This window comes from Lissotriton vulgaris, chromosome 9 (assembly GCF_964263255.1).
Source record: "Lissotriton vulgaris chromosome 9, aLisVul1.2, whole genome shotgun sequence".
NCBI lineage: Eukaryota > Metazoa > Chordata > Amphibia > Caudata > Salamandridae > Lissotriton > Lissotriton vulgaris.
Window position 1 is genome coordinate 154903042 of NC_141697.1, and position 23132 is coordinate 154926173.

A 23132-nucleotide genomic window follows, 5' to 3' on the forward strand; every position below is an offset into this window, starting at 1 on the left:
ACTGAGAGCAAGCCTGTGGAACAAGATGCTCAGACCACGCGTGGGAAAGCGTGACATCTCCCAAGTGTCCCCGGTGCAGTACCCGGAGCGACACTAACCGTGCCCACAGAATATGAGTTAATGATCATTATTGCACATTTACACGTGGGTTTATCATGAAGAAAATACACGAGCGCGGTGAGAAGTATCAAGCCTGTAATTAGGAGTGACATTCAACAACTATGAGCACAGTTCTGCCTCTCTATCTGCGGGTTTCCCTACAGGCCAGTCTGACACACGCAGCATAAGAATCATTTAAGCAAGCACTTACAATGCAATAGGTCTCGCATTAGCAAAGTGTGAGCTATTGGTATTGTAAATTACACATTTTTTTAATATGTGTTGGCTTTGAAAATATATAAATTAATAGCATTGTTATTCAGAAAGCCAATAGCTTACACTTTCCTAATGCGAGTCCTATTGGCTATGGCAATGCTTGTTGGTAGCAAGCAAGGGCAGTGCTGTTGTGGTGCTGAGTGATGATGTGGTTGGGCTGAGTGATGTGATGGTGTCCCCGAGAGTGATGTGGTGGTGTCCCCGAGTGATGTGGTGGTGTTCCAGAGTGATGTGGTGGTGTCCCAGAGTGATGTCCCAGAGTGATGTGGTGGTGTCCCATGGTGATGTGGTGGTGTCCCCGAGTGGTGTGGTGGTGTCCCTGAGTGATGTGGTGGTGCCCCTGAGTGATGTGGTGGTGCCCCTGAGTGATGTGGTGGTGCCCATGAGTGATGTGGTGGTGTCCCAGAGTGATGTGGTGGTGTCCCAGAGTGATCCGGTGGTGTCCCCGAGTGGTGTGGTGGTGTCCCTGAGTGATGTGGTGGTGCCCCTGAGTGATGTGGTGGTGTCCCAGAGTGATGTGGTGGTGTCCCAGAGTGATGTGGTGGTGTCCCCGAGTGGTGTGGTGGTGTCCCCGAGGGATGTGGTGGTGTCCCCGAGTGGTGTGGTGGTTTCCCCAAGTGGTGTGGTGGTGTCCCCGAGTGATGTGGTGTTGTCCCCGAGTGATGTGGTGTTGTCCCCGAGTGGTGTGGTGGTGTCCCCGAGTGGTGTGGTGGTGTCCCTGAGTGATGTGGTGGTGTCCCAGAGTGATGTGGTGGTGTCCCAGAGTGATGTGGTGGTGTCCCAGAGTGATGTGGTGGTGTCCCCGACTGCCACCCATTTTTTTAAAACAAATACATTGGCAGTCAGTTTATATGCATGAACTTGCGGATTATCTTGCCCAAAGAGCACTGAAGAGAGTGCAAAACCAATGTGGCGACGGTCAGATCTTCGCATTACCAAATTAACACACAATGTAAATAATAAAAGCTTTAGTAATGCAAGTATTTGTTTGGTGTGTAGTTGTTTGTGTATTTTTTGCAAATTACTGTTTTTAATTTTTTTTATTGAAATTGTACAAATTGCTTGGGGGTCCCCGGCTTCCAGTAGTGATTCAATGGGGGTCCTCAGGAGTCAAAAGTTTGGGAACCACTGATCTATACTACTATTATAAAGAGAGAACTCAACCCTTTTGGCAAGGTAAACTCGGGAACCACAGCGCCAATACACACACCCGATACATCCTTGAAATTGTCAAGGTGTGTAGCTGGACATAGGCTACATAAAATATAAATAAAACGTAAATTCAAAAAATTAACTTTAAAAACAAAGTAGTCCCCTGAAAGAAGCGCCGGCCGCGACGTCTGCGTCATGACATAGAGAGCGCGGGCAGGGGCGTAACACAGGCCCCCCGCAGCCCACACAGTACAGTAATTTACAGCATGATGCACGCACCATGCTAGGACTTAGTTTAAAACTGTCTCCTCAAATAAATGAAATACTGCGTGCGCCGTGCGTAGCCCATGCACACAGCTTAGTGGTCTTCAACCTCGGGGTGGGGCAGGGGCTGAACTGGAAGGTTCATGCGCAGTATAACTGCATTTGAGGCACAGGCTGGTGGGTCCTGAGCACTGAAGCGGTGAGTGAAGCCATATTTAAAATTGCGGTATTAGTCCCTTATGGGGAGGGGTTCGTTTCCTAAATGGCACAGCTGTAGCAAACTCTACACTCCATAACAGTCCCTCAATGCTTAAAGATTTCACATATCAAGCCGAGCGCCTATCTGAATAAGTTGGCCGGCAGTTTGTCCCGGGGGCGGCGAGTCTATTTCTCTGACCTCGTGTTTATATCCAGCAAGCTCTTATTCTAAGGGAAATATTGCTCGCCGTCGTGAATCACGATTTAGGAAGGTGTTCTGAAAAAAGGCGTCTTATTACCGATTCAGCAGCTTGAGTTTTTTAACCAGAGGCCACCCAAGTCTGGCGATAACATCACAGAGAACCGGCTGGGATCTTTTCCCGACTCTCTTGTTGCATAGTTAATTTTACTCCATGTCATTTTTCATGTTTTTCAGTTACTCCAAGTATGTGGTAAATTAATTTCCAGCATATCTAAGGTCATCATAATATGTTATCGGGGACATTAGGATGCAATTAAATTAATGTCTTGAGATTTGTGGTTACAAATAAAACCAGCGATATTTGTGCCAAATAAGGGGGTTCCCTTCCTTGGGTTTAGCGGGACGTGGGCCGCTTGCACGTGCATTCGTTTATTTCTCTTAGCAGAAATTACATTTTTTCCTAGGACCAGCCACACTCTGAGGGGGGCCATCCTCGAGGGGGTTCATGCAAGAATCAATGCCCAAAAACATCACACCAACGAGGAAGTTTCCTTAGCATTTAAACTCTGGTTTTACCTAGATTACCACACAATTAGAAGAGGGTGTTAATATTTGCACCATCCAGTGGACTGTTTTCATTTCACTTTCTCTTTGAAAAACTGGCATGGTTTGGGTTTTCCTTGGTTTAACCACTAAAATGGCGGAGAGGGTGAATCACTGCCTGGGGCTCCTTTTTATTCTGCTGCTCCAACCATTGTCTTAAAATAAACGTCTTTCCTTAACCATATATATGCAAGTTCTTATAGGCAATATTTTTTAAATTAATCAGGGCTAGGCTGCTTTCCCAGCAACAACGTTTTACAAAAAGTCCTTAAGAAACAAACAGTAAAGGCAAAGCCAAAAGACTGGGGGTTAATGCCAGATCGGTTGGATTTGCCAGTTCTTACTGGTGGTACGCTGACATAATTTATACTCTTACATCATGTGGTTACACACCAGATCGGGTGCCTTCCCATTTTCATCTGCCCCCTTGTAACATAACATAACACATGTATTTGTAAAGCGCACGTTCACCCCTACCAGGGTATCTTGGCACTGTGCCCAACTCAATGGTACTGATTTTATTGACCTCAGAAGGATGAAAGGCTAAGTGGACCCGACATTTTTCGAACATGTCATGGCAACTCACCCTGCTCTGAAAGGAGCCATTTAGCCTGCAGCCCATTAGGAAAATGCAAAAACAAAACAATGACCAGGCCGGCCCTGTAAGATTCCCTGTCTGGCAGCCAGTGCAGCAGATTCCTGTGTTGTGTATATGTCTCTATGCCTTTAGTATTAATGTTTGCCTGTCTAAATTTAAATTGTGGGGTTTCCTGTTCTTAGCATAGCTGTAGGGAGTGTGTAAATTAATTTGCATTCAAGTTGCGATGAAAGGATGTCTTTCCAGACCTATTTCCAATCCTACAGCTGTAAGTGGGCAACCTTATAAGTGACATCAGTTTGTTACCTGCTAATGTTTTGCGATGGACTCAAAGCAACGTGTCAGTATCACTGACGGACAAGGCCACTAGAATTATGTGGCAGGAGAGGCCCAAACTATCTGCAATGTTGACTAAATTATGTGGGGGAAAGAAGGCAAATTATGCGGCTTAATAAAGCATATGTCATGACATTATTACTTCATGATTTTGTCATTTGTACCCCGTTAACACTGTCTTAGCAAACGTTTCACCCAGAGGCGCAACTAGAGCCACATTTGGGGGGGGAGCTAAGAAAACATTTTGGGGGGGGCTGAAACTTTAAGCAGTAGGTAGAGTGGCGCTGCAGGGTCTCTTAGAAGGGGTGAAACATCAACAAAGCCTCTTTAACATGCACATGGTCTTTCAAAGACCTGTGACGTGCTCGGGTGCGGCTGTGTGTGAGCCCGGGACCTGTCTGAGCCCGGGCTGCCACACACGACAGGGGGGCTGAAGCCCTTTGATTCCAATGGGTGTTGCGCGCCTGGTTTCACCCCATCAGTACCACTTTAAAACTCAAATACAGCAACAAGCTACTGAAAGGGGACCAGTCAACCATCAAGAAGAGCCTTCTATCGTGCTGCAATACGTCGCTGCATTCTAAGTAACCTTTGTTCTGTTTCAGCTAGAAACACATTTCTGTAAAAATTTGCAAATTATGCAGCAGATGTTGGATTATGTGGCAAATCCATAATCATACAAAAACACTAACTGCACAAGCACATAATTCCACTAACCCTGCTCATCTTCTATACTACTATTATAAAGAGAGAACTTGCACTTTTTGGCCAGGTAAACTCGGGAACCACAGCGCCAATCTACACACCCGATACATCTATGAAAATGTCAGGGTGTGTAGATGGACATAGGCAACATTAAATAAATAAAAAAACGTAAATTAAAAAAATTAAATTTGTAAACAAAGTAGTCCCCTAAAAAAAGCGCCGGCCGCGACGTAGCGCTGATCGCAACCGACACCTAACGTAATGGCGATATGCGGGGAGGAGCGGTGACTTGCGGCGAGGAGTGGACTTGCGGCGAGGAGTGGCGGAGGAGCGGTGACTTGCGGCGAGGAGTGGACTTGCGGCGAGGAGTGGCGGTAAGGCAAATGCAGGCGGGAGGCGGGAAGCGGGAGGCAGGCGGCGGGAGGCTCAAGGCGCAAGGCGGGAGGCGGTAGGCGGTATAGCCAATGTCGGGGCGGGCGGCGGGCGGGAGGCTCAAGGCTGAAGGCTCAAGGCGGGAGGCGCCATGGCCAATGTCGGGGCGGGAGGCGGGAGGGATGCGGTCTGGGCAATGTCGGGGGGGGGGTGCACAGAGGCTTAAAATGCTGCCCCCAGTCCCCTTCTGCCCCGGGCAAAGCCGGGGCGGGCTGCTAGTATATATATATAGATGTATTTGGAGGAATGTTACTATGTACATATACCTATATATATATATATATATCGACGTGCTTTTCTTGTGAAAGAAAATAGAAGCCACCATGGGGAGGTTCCAGGGAACAGCCTTTATTCTCACAGCAACAGGCAACAGGCAAATGCATTTCGGCCGCGAGGCCTTTCTCAATGCCCCCAGTTGCAGAAAATGAGCACGCCTCCTACCCTCGGGCTACTATCACTGTCCTGCTCAGTCTTGATTGGCTGTTGTCTCCATTCCTCCCACTCCGGCCGGAGTGGGTTGCCCCACATGCAGCTCTCACCAGATTGCTGAACTGCATGTCCCAGAATGCCACATTCCAGCAAAGGGATTTCAAGGTTCGAGAAGTCCGCCTGTTCAAATGTGTGACTGGCAGGTGAGTTCAAGAGTAGAGCGTGCCTCCATTTCCATCATAATCGAGTTAAGTGCTCCCTCGAGTCCCCAAGCCGCAGCTACCCTAAACACCCAGGTTGCGTCTTCACGAGGCTTCGAATGACACCGCATCCGATCCACAGAGAGGCGGAATTGCCTCTACATCGCGTCTCTTCCTTCTGGGGTCACCAGGTGTGCACCGGACAATCTGCTACCGCAGAAAACAATCACGCATCAGCCGGAGCTGCCGCTGCCAATGGATCCGGTGTAGCTTGCGCTGCGGGTTGCTTCCAAACCGTGTCACTGGCGAACCACGGTAATTGATCTCGACGTGCTTTTCTTGTGAAAGAAAATAGAAGCCACCATGGGGAGGTTCCAGGGAACAGCCTTTATTCTCACAGCAACAGGCAACAGGCAAATGCATTTCGGCCGCGAGGCCTTTCTCAATGCCCCCAGTTGCAGAAAATGAGCACGCCTCCTACCCTCGGGCTACTATCACTGTCCTGCTCAGTCTTGATTGGCTGTATATATATATATATAATGTATATAGATGTATTTGGAGGAATGTTAGTATGTACATATACCTACATATATATGTTACTATACAACATGCATGAGTTAAGTATGTTTTTCGTCTCATATAGGAATATATTTCTAAACTACAACTGCTATCTATTCTGATTCAAGCATGTGAATCTATGAAAGATCCAATGCTAGAGAAGAAAATAAGTAACTTACTTGTATCTGTGCTTCTCCAGTATTGGGATATTTCATAGATTCACATGCGAACCACCTTCCTCAACATAGAGGCTCCCCTAGCTATCTCATACTCTTTAAATGTCACTTGTGCTAGAAAATCTGAAAGCCTGGAGCCTCTTTGGTGAGGGTTCTAAAGGGTACTGTCGCCTGATAGACTGGACTTTAGACCATTCCTAATGACTAGGACGAGATATTAAAGTGAATGTTTTATATTTGTTAACTTCAATGGTAAAGTCATTACTTACTGCTTTTATTGACCCATGGGACACCCACTCCAACGATGGGGAATGATTCAAGCATGTGAATCTATGAAAGGTACCAATACTGGAGTACCACAGTTACAGATAACTAACTTTGATTTTTGCTGAAAGGCCTATGTATTGCCCATTGTAGGTTATGATTATCATTTCAAACAATACAAACGCAGTACAAATCGTTGGGAAGCTGCTAAATTGCACATGTGTAAAAGGGCCATCAAAACAATTATAGGGCTGGCAGATGCAGCAACATATGTCATTGAGAGCAGGTTAAGGAGAGGCCAGAATTGTAAATGGCAAAAGCAGCTTCTGCACTAAACAAAACTACTCAAACTACTCATACTCCACTAAGGACAACCTGTACTGAAAGCCTGTACTGGCAGCAGGGATCTCCTGTGGGGAATCCTATCTCTACACAGACTACCAATAGGTCAGAAGTGGCAAGGTTGAACCTGAACTGGTGAGCATGAGCAAAGCGTCCCTAGGGAAGATGGAGCTGACTGCCATTTTGCACCTGGACCAAACTCTGGGTGATGGTATTTGGGCTCAAGAGAACTTGATGATTATAGTTTCTGCAACCACAGCAGAGGGAGAAAATGGCCTAAGGGGGCAGGTGGCTTGATCTGGAGTGCAAGAGAATGAAGAGAGGTGCAACCTGGCAAAATGCAGACAGTCTTACTACCTGGAAACTGAAAGAAACAAAAGTCAGTGCATGGAAAAGTCTTAAGGATGCTTTAGCCCAGTATATATTGTGATCAGAAATCTAGTGTCAACATAGTCTAAGACTGTGTTCATAAGGTGTAACAAAAATTGTGAAATGTCTTGTGGTCTGGCCATCTTCTTGTTGACCTGCTCAAGCATTGTGCTCAGTAAATGATATAATATTGAAGCTGGAGAAGTCTTGAGGACATGCTATGGCGGTTAGTTTTTAAGAAAGACCATGATCAAAACTAGATTGTGACTACCCCATAACTCTCCTCGACGCCCAGACCCAGATATATGGCAGGTTCTTGTATCATCTTGGGTGGAAGAGAGGTCCTGATGGTGTATGCTCAGGCTGATTTCAGAGAAGAATATGGCCTAAAAAAGGGTGTTCTTCTTCAACTAGTACGTTACAAAAAAAGGGTAAACCCAATTAAAGTCCCTGGGTATAATGCTGTACATTGAGAGGGGGTCCCAGTACACGTTCATTTAAAAGGAGCAACTAACAGTGCAATAGCAGTGATATGAAAATTATGCAGATTATCAACACAAAACAATACAGGCAATCATGCAGGTACACTGTTGTTTAATCACAATGGACCTTGCACAAAACACAATACATTTCTTGTTTGGAAAAAAACACAAATTGGTGCCCCAGTGGGTGAGGGAAAAGAAAAGGGGGGGGGTGCGATGTCATGCAAGGATAAAAACGTATTTAGGATCAAAGTGTCAAGTCAAACGGCAATATTGGTCAAATATCAAATAGACATAGTATGCTTCCATAAGGGGCCATGGAAGAACCAAACAAATGTTAGACAGTATTTTATTTAGATCAGCTATATACATACTCCTCAATTGTTTGTTTTACTTTGTTTCCTACTAAAAGAAATTATGCCAATCAATTGCAATACAGAGATATGTAGATTAGTACTTGTCCGACTCTTCCAACACATCCTGAAAAACTTGACTGTCACTTGCAGAGCAATCCTTTGTCTTTTTAGAATTGTACATTATTAAACGTTGTGGACCTAATGAATAGAAAATAATTTTCTTCCTAATTTGAGATAATTCCTCATCCGCATCTTCAATAGTGTCAATATAATTCAAAAAGTACTTCTATTCATGCTATTTAATAGGTGGTTTGCTTACTGTTGCTAAGAAAGCTTACGGGCGTTAATGAAGATTGTTTGAGCTGCACACATTATGAACCAAAAGTGCCAATCTCCAAATGAGGCTAAACACAAAGTGTCCAATACTGTGAGGATTACCAACGGAAATTCAAAAGTATAATGCAAAGTCTCCAACTCTGTTTTATTGTGATCCAGCACTGCTCTCAAACAACCCTCAAACCATCACGGAATACTCATGAGCTATCATACTTCACTCTTCAGTGGGGCCCATAGCACCGCGAGTCACTCATACACGCAAATCACACTGCTCCTGAGATCAACGAAAATCAGAGGACGAGCTGCTGGATAGAGGAGTACCCTAATTCATCTATAAGTTAAATTCTATACATTATATACATATGCATTTTAATAATGTCACCATGGTATTTAGATTTTCATAAATCAACATTAACGGCACCCCACTGTTGGGTCAATGGATCAGCTAGTAAAAGTTAGTTGATGGACAACAAGACCCACTTAATTCTCCATTTATTTAATTTGTATTTCTAGCATGACCTTACGCTTGGAAGTTTTAATCTTTATTCGGAAAATCTAGTTAACAATTTCTTAAATCACTTCAAGTACAGGATAAGAATAATTCAATAAGTTTACATTTATTAGCAGAATAGTTCAGAAATATAAAAATTCAAAGACATATTACCCATCTTTGTGGTAAAAGAAATCAGGATTAAACTTCAAAGTTCACAAAGGCCGTCTCTCTATCTTCCTCGATGTTCACCTCCCATCAAGACTCCGTCCCCATCAAAAGTTTAAGTCAGGGTAAATGTCAAAGTCTTTGCACCCAAAAATCGATCAGTCCGACAGCATGTCGTGGTGCGAAAGGAATTCAAAGCAATCGTTTTTTCTCTCTTCCAAACAGTCTCTTTTATATCCGTTTTCCCTAACTATCTAACTAAATTTTGAAACTCTTTAGGGTCCACACTCAATTTTCATTGGTCCATTCGAGGGGTGGATGAAGATCACCTCATCTCCTCATTGTCTAATTTTTTGCCAAGTCACTTCCATAATTCTCATGCGTTCATGGTTGTCTATGTCGCAAAATATAATTTTTGTCCTTATACTGACACTTCAGTCAACTTTCCCAGGCTCACACCTCGGACATTCCATCTTGGCACCATTCTGCTTTTCAGGTCACACTGGCCTTGACATCAGCATCCCAGGCACAAGCTGCTCATACATCTGTCGAGTGCAGTTGCGCATGCATAGAAATATACTTTCTTGGAGTCTTGCAAAACCTCCATCTTTACTTAGGCCGCATAGGCCATAACGGGAACTATTATGAAAACAAACACAATTAAACGTTAGATTTCGAAGTAAAGCCCTTCTGTTTATCTCCCCCTTTTTAAGCTATACCCAGTTAGTAGTTACCTAGCTTTTAAGCTACACATAGACATTGTTTCTTACCCTTTCTCCTCCATTTTTGCCACAATGAATACTTACAATAAACATACATGCATAGCTGGGTTAATTTAAAGCATTATCGCACTATATTAGTATGACAATTCTCAAGATTAATGTATTATGATTTGCAACACAACTTTTCTGTGTGTGTGTTTCTCTTTCTGTTGGTTAGTTAACGTCACTCGATTAGCACATATTATGGTTATGGGAAATTAATTTCACGAGGGGTACACAAAATTTTTTGCAACAGCCTCGCTCCATCAATTGCCAACTCAATTTCAATAATTAATACTCTCACTAAAAGTGGAAAAGCTCTATGGACCCTTCTTCCACGTCGTAGTTCTCAAATACGATAAACTGTCAAAAAGGAAAAATAAAAACAATTCCAGGAGCTGTTACATCATTAGTACTGCTCAGCGGTGTCACCTCGTTTAAAAAACTTTGCATGACTGATCCAATTGATTTCGAAGGAGCGCATGCCAAAGTAAGTTAAAGAACTATCACTAGCACCCAATCGCTCTATTTCCCAAACGAAAATGGCTTCCTATGCATCTCCGCTCCAATGCGCAGATTAAACGTGATTCGTGTTTCCAACCTGCATTGCGGAGAAGAAGATAACTTGCTTCAGGTTCTTGTGCCTCATCCAGCTGGCGCAGTGGCTAGAGTGGCTGACTCCAGAGCTCCAGGGCTTACGGTTCGATCCCCGGCATCAGCTCAGCATCATCTGACACTGGGCTTAACCTCCACGACGGCCCCCAGATAAGTCATGCTTTAAAAATCTGGAATTATTATTCACATAAACCGTTCCACGCACCGGTAAGCACGCATGCTTAAGCCAGCGCAAGAACTAGCCATCAGTCAATGCCCACGCTCGGTCCGGGAGACAAGACACTGTAATATATTACAATTATGCAAAGCGGTCTGTGTTTTGGTCTTGGCAGTGGCTGTACTCGCGACACTTCACCCTCGTTAAAGCGGTGACGTGGCATCAAGTTTGTGCTTCCAAACACCGCTGGGATGATCCGTTCTATTCTGATTTTTGCCACCTTGACATGGAAATAGCAGCCACTGGTACCATATGACCTTATCCTCTAACTCATCGCCGAATTTGCTATGATGACCCACACATGTAGAGTAGGTATCATTCTTTATTCATGTATAATCTTCAAGTAAGGGCCAACATATCTGCTACAGTTGACAGTTAAATTCCAACTGCTGAATGTAACATTCTATAGTTCATATTAACATTCTGGCATGGCCTATACACATTCTACCAGCGTCACTATGACTCCTGTCACTATGACTATTTACAAGTAAACATAACAAACAGCTAAATGGTTTATGCAAAGACGGAAATCAAGATGCCAAACTATCTAGTACAGTGTTGGGAAGAATTCAAAACCAGGACATTTGCAGAAGATCCTTGAGTAAAAGGAAAATCCTTAGGAGAAATAATGAACAGAAGTCGAGAATTTAGAAGTAGTTGCTGGAATCAACTGCGTCGCCATCCTGGATTGAGAATAATAATATACTCCAATTCTGCCTCTTCCATAAGAACTGTGGAGAAATTCCAGAAGAGAGGAAGTGACATCACAGGAAGTATAGGAGTTAAAATCTGATTGGGAAGCAGTTTTAAGAATTAATTGTGCCCATGATCTTGAATTGAGAATGATGACGTAGTCTAGCTCTTTAGACCACTGTGGGACAGAGAAGGCAACATAGAGGAACCCCAGAGGTAAGTAAATGGCTTCCTGAAACAATAAGCATGCCCAAACACCTTTTCCTCCTATAATGTTCTTTGCAAAGACTTAAGCTTTTAGGGGGAAAGTTCCATTGATTTTCAAACTCAAAATGGTGTTATGACGTTCTGTGCAACCTCCTGGGGCAACACTAGGAAAGAGAGATCTTTAAATCCTCTAGATCTTAGAAAATGTCTCTGGGGAAATCTCTGCTGCCACAGAGAGCTTTTAGGACCGGGGAAGCTGCAAGATATGCCACAAACCACCCAGCCTCCGATTGATCCCGATATCTTTGTTGTGCTCTGAGTGCAAAGTGTAAAGCATGAGCGCATGGGTCCTTGTGCAGCTCCTATTGACTCTGATGCAGCTGCCAATTTCTATGATACAGCTTCACCAGTGTCCTGTGCAGCCTATGGGACCAGCCCCACTTATTCGCCTGGTACCACAACTCCTATCGAAGTAATGAAGTTGACCTCTGTCTCAGTCACACCTGCTGGTCCTTAAGGGGTGGACGATTTCTGCCTGCAGCCGCATGCAAGGCTTCACCAGATAGAACTAGACTTCAACTAGAAGTCCAGTACTGGTGACCAGGATGACGTACATTGGATTATATGCTACCATGTGGCCCTGATTTAGGTACCGGAGGTGCTATCCTTTGCAACTTCAGCACGCCAAGGTGAGAATAAGGTAATTTATTTGTTGATATCGTCAAATTCAACACTTTTTGAGGTCATTCCTGGCCAGAGAGACCCAAGGCCTAGGAGAAAATCATTGACCTTCCCAAAGATAGGAGGGTCTTGTGTTTGTCACAACCAGCAAGGTCTTTCAGCAGTACAAAACAATGAGGGTCACAGCCAAAACATGAGTGCAGGCCAGACAACCTTTGTCTCTTTTATAGCCAGCTTTGAGGATCCAGAATCCTGCTAGACCCCGTTTTTCCTCTTGAAGAAGGCAGGCATACATGATAGGCAGGGGTAGGGTGGTTCAGCTCTTCCAGCTTACACTAGGGCCAAGAAGCCTGTGTTACTTTCCCCTGCACCAGGTACCCTCCTCTGCACTATCTCAAGAGGCCCATTGCACCCTAGTCTGTGGAAGTCTTTCTCACCACTGTACACAGATAACCAACAGTACATTAGTCCTTTCAGTGGCATAACATGGCTATGCTTTATAGGTGCAATACCTTCATCCACCCATCCTGCCACAGTCAACATACTAGGAGCTTTTGGAACAGGTACATGGATTCCTCTACTTAAGAGCATTTGTGCTTATCCCACCTTCCGAAAGTTAGCAGGCACATCCAATCATTTTTAAAGGAACAAATGGAAGGGAGCTCTTCCCCAATCTAGATCATTACGACATGTCCCAGTGTTTCTCCCTGCAGCAGTGTAAGATGTTAGCGTCTGGCAGCTGCACACAGTGTAGACTGGATGTGCACTGTAACATCAGGATGCCCATTTTCATGTGCCCGTCATAAAGGAGCACAAAAAGCACCTCTGGTTCAAAGTAGAAAGCCAAAATAGAGTTTTATAAAAGCCATAGGAGCAACCAGCAGGCCAATTTGTGCAGGGATATTCATAGTTATAAACAACAATGCCCAAAAAGGTTTATATTCTAGATATAGTTTAAAACATTTACTAGAGACCCTAAGTGTATCTGTGAATCAATTAAATTAGGGAGCAAAACATAAGCAAAAAGGGGGGGGGGAACATGACCATATATTGAAATTATGAAGAAACTGATTCATATGCAGGGTAAATGTAAGTCATATTTTAATAAATTGTTGAGATAGTATTAAAAAAAATGAATCCAACATGTGCTCAATGAACAAAGTGAACGCACTGTGTTACTTATTAAGGTGGCCCTAAAAAGGGATCACACATATGAAATAGAACCAGGGGTGTTCCACATACATTTCAATCTGTAGAGTGGTCATTCAAAATAGAGTACAGAGAAATGTTGCTATGCAAAGATATTTGAGATGTGTCTTTTCACTGCCATAAGGCTGTTGACGACCTATTAACCCTACATAAATAAAAGGGTCATCATCAGGACCGTAAAAAGATTTTGCTGAGCACAGGTAGTAGTCAATGTCAAGTTTGATATGGTGATGAATAATGACTTATCAAAACACCAGATGAGCAAGGCTTGCCTTTAGACCCAATTCCCTGGGGTGTAGCCGCACAAAGAACTCCAAATGGTTTGAGCCTAAGGATTCTTCTTATGATCATAGAGAGCTTGAAGTGCCTAGTGATCTGGGTGGATCCTGGCGTGTTGGGAATTGAACTTGCTCCTCCTGCTACTTGGTCCACCTCTTCGAAATGAGAAATCTCATATCTGTGGATGGAAGGAAAGTGTTCCATCACTCCACTCCATCACGCAGTTTTTAAATTTGGAGATTGCAGTGGCAGCTGGAATATCCTGAACCATCTGGCTCCCTTGGAGGCATAGGCTCCCAGACTGCCCTACGGCCAATCTTGATGCTGCTCTCACAGCATTAGATGTGCGTCAGGATTGGCCTGAGCGCTCTTGGTTTGCGTTCCCAGGGAGACTGGGAGCCTGTGCCTATTGTCTCCAACCCGGCAACACAGCCCGGGTTGGAGACAGCTTTGGTGTGCCTGATGGTTTGGCCGATCTGAGGAAACTTGCCAAACTGTCATGTGCACTGACAGCTGAGCCCACCACTTCCCCCTCAGTGTCTGTCATCCACTGGCCACGCCGGCAAGACTCCGCGGTAGGAGTAAAATAAAACAATATTAAACATGGTTTAAAATGGTTTTATTTTTCAAGTTTTGCAGCTGCTGCTGCTGGGGGCAATGCTCCTCCACCATAGCAGAGGAGCCGCCGTGGCGATTACGCTGGCCCTTATTATTTTAAAGATGCATGCATGAATGTTTCATTATGCATGCATGTGTCTTCAAAATTATGCTGGCTCCATTGTTTTTAATAATCCAACCTGAGATGGATCGGTACATTAAAAAAATTAAATAGAAGAAGCACAGAAGGACTTTTTGTAAGGTGAAGTGCTAACAGCCATGTTCAGCCTCGTTCCCCCGCCACCCCCAAGACAGAGCATGCGGGAAGAGGGTATTTGACAGTCAGAAGCAACATGGAGTGCAGGTGCGCAATTATTTCAGAGGGATGTGCATGAAGGAGAGGGCTGGAAAACACATGCACTCTCATTGAGTGCTTAAACTACAATGAAAAAGTAGCTCTATAAAAGTGAGGAGTGGAAGGGTACAAGTCAGCCAAGCTAAAGGATGATAAAGAGGATATGCTCCAAGAAAGATAGACAAACACAAGAGGGAACATAATGGTAGAGGAAAACCATCAAATAGGAAGCAGTTGACAGTGACAATAAAGCAAACCAATGGTAAGCAATGAGTGGGCTGTAAGCCCACTGTAAGTTCTTGGTAAGCCCCCACTAGGTATTTTTCTACCATAGAGAATGTGCAGTCATACTTGCTGAAAATGGCAAAAGCCGTAAATGAAACAATCAGGGCACCCACCCCCTTATGGAGGACGGTGACATGGAAGAATAGGACGCAGGGCAATGAACATTACAGGTAAGTAATTTGGGGCGTTACCTCCATGCCCTCGTCACATCAATAGTGAATAGAGATGTGGCAAGCATCTTGCAGGTTATTGTCCTAACTAACTATGTAGAAAACATACAAGTGAATCAACATAGCAATTGTAATGGGCAAATCAAAGTCTAAAGCATCAAAAGCGATTTTCAGATGAAAATGACAATCACACAGAAGAAGAGGCTGTACAAGATGCCGCCATACTTAAATTGCATCCCAAACCGGAGTTGCAGAAATATCCATATGGTAATGTGAATTGCTAGAGTTGGGCATATAGCCCATGTGGTAGCACCAATAACTGTCAGCCAAGGAAACCTCATTGCTTTCCACCAATGAGGCCACCCTCCCTCTTTTCAGCAGCCCCTCAAAAGAAAGGGGAAGAGGAACTCCAGCAGCAAAATAGTTAAGGGCAATAGCAGAACAAATCCACTGACTAGAAAAGCTCCTTCATAAAGAGTTAATAAACAACTTTGTGTAAGAAACTTCAGTTCCACCTCCTCTTCCTAGGATGCAAGGGGGACTGCAATCCCAGGGGTAGATCTCACTGCTTGGCTCTAGGACATGACATCAAACGTTGACGCTGTAGCCTGTTCGATTTTTTTTTTTGTAAAACAATTTTTATTGCAGATTCCAATAGTCACATAACAGTGTATATACAATTTTGGTAGCGCGGGACCCTAGTATCACAGTGTTATTAAGTAGTTTGTACACAGCCTTATAACCCGCATCCCGGAGGCCGGGTGGCGTCGATCTCAAGTAGTTCGTTCTCCTCATTCCTCAGTGTTGGCATTGCCAGTGGTCAACCGCCATCTGCTTTTAACTTTTTCGAACAAAACCCTCCCTTCCAGCATCCCAACAGTGTGCATTGCAATTCCTGATGTCGTTGGGGTGTTACACCTCCCTCCCCCCCCTCACTCCCCTCCCCCCTCCCCTTCGGTGTTCCGTGGTGTCTGGTGCCTGCGTCCGGTAGCAGTGTATTGAAGTGTGTGGGCAAGCTATGAAGTGTAGAGTAAATCATGGAGTGTGTGTGCCCGTGGTAGGTGCTGGGATCGGCGCCGCCGCCCCCTGGACCCCGGAGTCTACTATGTCCTCTTCTTCCTCACTCTCCACTGCATTGTCCCTGAGTGCTTGGACCAAGATTTCCCATGCCAGCGCCGTTTCCTGAGCTTTCTCATCTGACCCCCGACGTGCCAGTTGGTATCTGATTGTGCTTTCCGCTGCCGCCCATTTCTGAAACTCGGTCAGCCACTTCCGGTATGTCGGCGCCGCCTTTGACTTCCATCTCCTGGTAAGTTCCCTCTTTGCGATAAGTAATCCCATGTCTATGAATTTACTCGTCAGTTTAGTTGTGCGTGTGTGTGGAAACCAATGTAAGATCGTAGTCGCACTGTCATATTGTAGGTCCCTGTCTGTGACTTCGTTCAGAGTGTCGCCCACTTCCCTCCAGAAGTCCTGTAGGTGCGGACAGCTCCTCAGCATGTGCAGTAAGTCTGCGCCTAATAGCGCACATCTGGGGCACGCTGCGTCCTCGGCACCAAAGTACCGTGAGATTTTCTGCGGGGTAAGGTAGGCCCTATGGAGTATGTAGAGGTGTATTAACTGGAAGCAGGCGTTTCTGGTGCCCTTCCTGGCCCTCTGAACCAGTTGAGCCCACGTCGTGTCCGGGATTTCCTTCTGCAGATCCATCTCCCATTGGGTTTTTAGACGCGTCAGGGGCTGTAAATTAGCCTCGAGTAGTCTAGAGTGCAGACATGTGACTGCCTTGATCGTCCCCGCAGCCATCATCGTGTATTGGCATGCAGGCGATGTTGGAGGTTCAAGCAGCCCTTCCCCCCAGTGCGCCTGGATCACGCGCACCACGGCCGCATGCAAAAGATAATCACCCCTCGGAAGGTCGTACTGCTCCTGCAAGGTCTGGTAAGGCATGAGCACCCCATCAGAGTATAGGTCCCCCACCACTTGCAGGCCAGCCTCCTCCCAGCCCTGGAGGTTCGACCAGTCACCTCCGTGCGGAAACGCTGTCAACATACCTAGGGGAATCTCAGGCGCGTACGGATGACCAGGGCCTGTACGCCTCTGCATGCGATTCCAACAGAGCCTCAGCGTCCGCTCCTCCTGGGATAATCCTCGGAGTATGAGTTTCTGTTGCAAGGTAATATACTCCAGTACGTGGCGGGGGGGTACCAGCATCCCTCTCCTGTTCCGGGCCCCGGTATACCCTTGCTACCTCCTGCGTGAAAAACTGTAGCTGGGCAGCTAAATAATAGAGTTCAAAATCCGGAACCGCGAGGCCGCCCTCGTTCTTCGGGCGGGTCAGGGTCGCCAAAGCTATCCTCCGCCGACCAGCACCCCACAGAAAGGACACCATCTGAGATTTCAGGCGGCGAAAGACGCTTCCCGGTATCCACACTGGGAGAGTCCTAAAGAAATATAACAACCGCGGTAGGGCTATCATTTTAAGCAGGGATACCCGACCTGTCACGGACAGCGGAAGAGTGGCCCAAAAGGCCAAATTTCCTTGTAACGTACGGAGACAGCGGCCAACGTTGCCTTCCAGCAGGTCAGCGGGTTCATGGTAGACGTGTACCCCTAAATAAGGGAGGCAGTCCGGCTCCCAACGGAGCTTGGGGTGGGCCCAGGGACATCGCTCCGCTTTCCGGAGTGGGAAGAGGCATGTCTTTGCCCAATTCACTTTCAGGCCCGAGACCTCCCCGAATCGCGCCAAAAGGCGCTCCGCCCCCTCCACTGCCTCCCCTGCATTGTCCAGGAACAGCAGGAGGTCGTCTGCGTACAATGATATGTAGTGGTGGGTCCCGCCATCCTCCAGCCCCTGGTAATAATCCCCTCTCCGGGCCAGCGCTGCCAACGGTTCCATCGCGAGGGCAAATAATAGGGGGGAGAGTGCACAACCCTGCCTAGTACCCTTATGCACTGCATAGGGGTTCGATATCAGTGCTCCTATCCGCACCCTAGCTCCAACCGACGCATAGAGCACTTTCGTCCATCGCACATATCCCTCGCCTATACCAAAACTGTGCAGCACCTTATACAGGTAGCACCAATCCAGGCTGTCAAAGGCCTTTTCCATGTCGATCGCCATAACCATAGGGGCTCTGGCGAGCGGTGGGGGGTCCGCCACAAGCCTCAGCAACCTGCGGATATTGTGTGACGTGTTTCTGGTGGGTATAAAGCCCGACTGGTCCTTGTGGATCAGGTCTTGCATGTGGGTCACTAATCTGGCGGCTAGTATAGTACTCAGTATTTTATAGTCTGTCGTCAGCATCGACAAAGGTCGGTACGATGCCGGATCAGTGCCGTCCCTACGCGGTTTCAATAAGGGAACCATAATCGCCTCGCGCATCGAGCGGGGCAACTCCCCTTTCTCATACGCCTCGCGGTATACGAGCTGGAGGCACGGTGCTAGGATATCTATATATTTACTATAAAATTCCACTGGTAGGCCATCTACACCCGGTGTCTTGTTGCGCGCCATTCTTTTTATGGCCCCTCTAATCTCCGCCAGTGCAATCGGGCCCCCGAGGGCTTCTGCCTGTTCTTGCTCGAGATGTGGCAGTTGGATCTCCGACAACAAGGCGTCAGTCATCTCGGCTCGGTTCACTAGGTCTCTCCCGTACAGCCTTTCATAATATGTCGTGAAACAGCGCAATATGTCCGGCTGGGAGTTGGGTGAAGTTCCATCCGCATTCACCATGGATAGTATCGGAGCGTAGCCCCTGCTGGGGTTAGCCAGCCAGGCCAGGAGTGTCCCAGTTTTGTCCCCCTCAGCAAGCGCCTTCGTCAGGTACGTTTTGTAATCAAAACTACGGAGGCGCTCCACTTCCGTAGCCACTGCCTCTCGCGCTGCGCATACCCTGTCCTGCAAATCAGGGCGGTTGGGTCTCAGTTTCTCTACCGCTCGCAGGGTTCTCTCAGCCTTGTCCAGGTCATCCACTAGCGTCCGCCGCGCACCCGCGAATTTTCCTATACAGTGCCCCCTCACCACTACCTTTAGTGCGTCCCATTCCACGGCCCTGGATGAGGCAGTTCCCTCGTTCTCCGCAAAGTATTGGGAGATCCTCTCCTCCAGCGCTCCGCTGAACGGTGGGTCATCTAGCGTGTCTGGACGAAGCCGCCATGTCGGGACCGGTGAGACCTCGTCCATCCAGGCCAGCGTGAGGAGCAGGGGGTTGTGGTCCGATATCGTTCGTGCCAGGTATTCCGTCCGGGCAACCGACCGTAATACCGAGGGGGAACACAGGAACGCGTCTATGCGGACATGAAGGTCGTGTATGCCCGAGTAGAAGGAATAATCCCTCTCAGTCGGGTGCTGTGCGCGCCATGCGTCTGTCAGGTCCCACCGTCCCTGCCAAGTAGATCTGTGCTTCGCTAGTCTGTGTACCGGAGATACCTGCAGTGGTGGATGCGATCTGTCCAAGGTGGTGTCCTCGATTGAGTTGAAGTCCCCCCCATCAGTACCGGCCCAGTTAAATAGGATGCCAACAGCCTGGATAGCCTGGTGAAGTATGAGGCCTGCTCTACGTTCGGTGCATAGGCACTACAAAGAACTATCTGGCGACCCCTGAGTAACCCCTCTACCGCCACATATCTCCCATCTGGGTCTACAGTGTGCCTAGTGACCTGGAAGGGAACCCCCGCCCGGATCCAAATCAGTGTCCCTCTGGCAAACGCCGAGTATGTGGTGTGAAACAGGTGACCTCTCCATCTCCGCTGTAAAGCAGTCCCCTCTTTTTTGGTTAAATGGGTCTCCTGCACAAAAGGCGATGTGTACCCCTCTACGAACTAGGTGGGAATGTATCTTATGCCTCCTCGTCATTGAATTCAGTCCCCGCACATTCCAGGACACACATTTCAGCGAACCCATACTAGCCATCGCCCCAACGTAGCCGCTGCAGTCCAACAACCGTTCGCATCCGGATACCAAACACCATCCCGCCCCTACCCATCCCCAACTCCCCCCCCTTCCCCTCACCCAAAACCCCACCTCGAGTCTCCCCAACTACTCCAGGCCCTCCCACCCCCAGAATAGGACCCAACTGCAAAGTAGTCACTCCCATCCAAACCTGTGAGCAAACGTGCCCACGAAACTGTTTAGTCCGTAGTAAACACCACGGAGGCCTTATGGGCCCTGTGGTACGTGAACTGGCTACTGACCCTTACCAAACCCATCCCCAAACCCCCCTGCCCAATAGTACTCAATGTGACCCATAAAAGAAAGTCTCACAGTGGTCTGTCCCAGTGTTCTTGGGGGCAACGCCTTCATAGTCATACCTCATCATCGTCGTGGACAGCTATCAGGGTCCGATGATCTCTCCCGAAGTTTGTGGCGTGACCCTTGGGCCCTTGGCGCTCTCCAACCCCGACAATTCAGTGTCCGAGCCCGTAGCCAGGGCCTCCGAGGCCGAGTCCCTTGACGATAGAGCTGGTGCCGGTCCCGACACCTCTTTCACCGCCTGTAGCGCCGCCTTCCGTTCTTCTGTTTGCGAGGTCGTTGGTCTCCTGGTTCCCCTGCCACGGTTACGAAGCCGACGTGATCGCCTGATTGAGTGGCCCTGGCGCTCTTCCTCTGCTCGAAACCGGGCCCCATCCGTTCCCGCCTTGTAGGAGTCCCACCAAGTCCACGCCTCTGCTGAAGTTTCGAAAAACAACGCTTTCTCGTCTACAATCACTCGAAGTTTGGCCGGGAATAGCAGCGAATACTTCAGCCCCTCTGTACGTAGTTCCTTTTTGATAGAGAGGAAGGAGGCACGCTGTCTCTGGGTCTCAAATGTGTAGTCCGGGAATAATGTAACCCTACTGTTGTCCACTTGAAATGGGCCTGCATCCCTGGCCCGCTGTAGGAGCCAGTCTCTGTCTTTATAGTGGAGGAGTTTGATGACCACTGGGCGGGGTGGCAGGCCCTCACGCGGGGGTCGGGAAGGCACGCGGTGCGCCCGCTCCAAGGTGAAGAAGGGAGATAGGCCCTCCGGGGCAACCACAGTTTGTAGCCAGTTGGTCAGGTAACCCACCATGTCCGTGCCCTCCTTTTTTTCCGGAAGGCCCACCAAACGCACATTATTCCGCCGATTGCGGTTTTCAGCGTCCTCCGCCCTCCTTTCCAGAGTCTGTATCCGCTCCATCGCGTCCGTGAGCCGTCCCTCCATCGACTTTTGGGCCGGTACAACATCCTTCAGGGCATCTTCTGCTTCCTTGACCCTGTCCGCCAGCTTCGCATGATCCGCTCGGAGAAGCCCCAGCCCCGTCGCCACCTGACCAATATCCTGGTGCAGAGCCTCCTTCGTGGCCGCAATGGCGTCCAGTATCCGGTCCTGCATCTGCTGTAGCTCCGTGGGAGGCCGTGCAGAGTCGTCCGGCGCTTCCGTGGATGGGCCCCCCTCTCCTTTGGGACCTTTAGGCTTCCTCATCGTTTACTCTCTGAGCTGGTCCGGGCCTCCAAAGCCGGTCGGGTAGAGGCGGTGGCCCCGGGAACCGGCGGGGCGGCAGCCCCTCGGCGGTTCCGTCACCGGCCCGATGTCCAGGTGTGTGGTGATTCTTCAGGGAAGGTCTGCGGGGATCAGATCGGGCACCAGTCGTGGGAGTTTCAACCCGGGATCACACAGCGCGCCTCCACTGCTTCGAGAGCCAGGGATCTACTTCGGGGTCTGCGCGGCAAACTCCAGTCCTCTCCCCTCACTCAGCCCTTCACCAGGGCATCCGCACTGCGCAGCAGTAGCGATTCGGAGCCGCCGTCACCCGGAAGAGAGGGCCCCCCTAAAATATCGGGGGGGCAGGCAGGTTCTGGCGGCCTGTCCCAACCCACAGGACTGGTGCGCCGGTACTCCCCGGCAGGTCCCGACCCGAGCTCGAGGCTGGGCCGCAGTGGTCTCAGGGGGGCTCCCCCGACTTCTCCCAACACTCGAATCAAGGGTGCCGGTCACTCACGTGGCTCCAGGTCGGGGCTCAGGTGGCCCCCAGTGGTCTCCGCCGGGCTCCCCCAAGGGAGAGAGTGCAGTCTCCAGCGCCCAGGCAGGCACCGACTCAGCGTCGCTGGGGTCCTACGCGGTGATGCAGCGGCTCGACCCGAGCCCCTCCTGGGCTCTCCGCCAAAGTCAGCGCCTCGGTGTAGACGGGGCCAGGGACCTCAATCCGCAGAGCGGGCCTCCCGGGCTGGGCTCGGATGCATCGGTGGTCAGATCCCACCTCGAGTCTCCTACGTGCCCCCGTGGGACCAGACCCACCTCGGAGCAATCTCTTTCCGGCAATCCGTCAGGGCCAGGGTGCAGGCAGCAACATTGGGGTCACAGGCCGCAAAGCCGGGGTCTGGATTTTCGGCCTCGCAAAAGGGGCGGAGCCACGCCGGAGGCTCGTCTCGCGGCCGCACACAGCCTTCAGGGTCCGCCGGTATACCGGGTAGCCGCAGTCTCCCCTCAGTGCGCAATGTCGCTCAGCCCTCCTTTCCCGGGCAGCAAGACCCCATAGGTGGACTCACGGCCGTCCTCTCGTCCCCGCAGGTCAGGCGGCCGCCATCTTGCGCTCCGAGGGTCCGGGAGCTCCTCGCTCTGCAGTGCCCTTCGTGGGTATTGCCGCTGCTCGCCACACCAACCGGGACAGGCCTGGGTGTCGCTCTCGGGATCGACCCGGTTTCAGCGGGGATCCCGGGTCCGAAACAGGATAATTGGAACGGATCACGGGCAGTGGGTCGGGAGCCTCGTTAGGCTGCGACCGTCTGCATCGGCTGCTGGCCACGCCCCTGTAGCCTGTTCGATATGCGCACCTGTGTTTTATTTGTGCCTTTCCAGACATTTTTGTCTACCTATGCTACTTTCGTACTCCATATCTGGGCAATTCCAAGAGCTGGATGAAGTGGGCTCACTCGCGTAATGTGACATGCTTAATCATAGGCCCCCTTATCCCAACCTGGTATGATGATACTACCAGGGCGGACTCAACCTTAAGTGGGACTATCTTGAGAGAGTTCTTAAAAATTACTAATCTGGATAATTATCTGGA

General features: G+C 48.5%; 1 protein-coding gene across 4 annotated transcripts in view; it reads left to right on the plus strand.

Annotated features, from left to right (window-relative positions):
- The window catches only part of PTGR2 (prostaglandin reductase 2), a 465729-nt gene that overhangs the window by 384704 nt on the left and 57893 nt on the right, over nt 1-23132 (plus strand). The window lies entirely within an intron of this gene.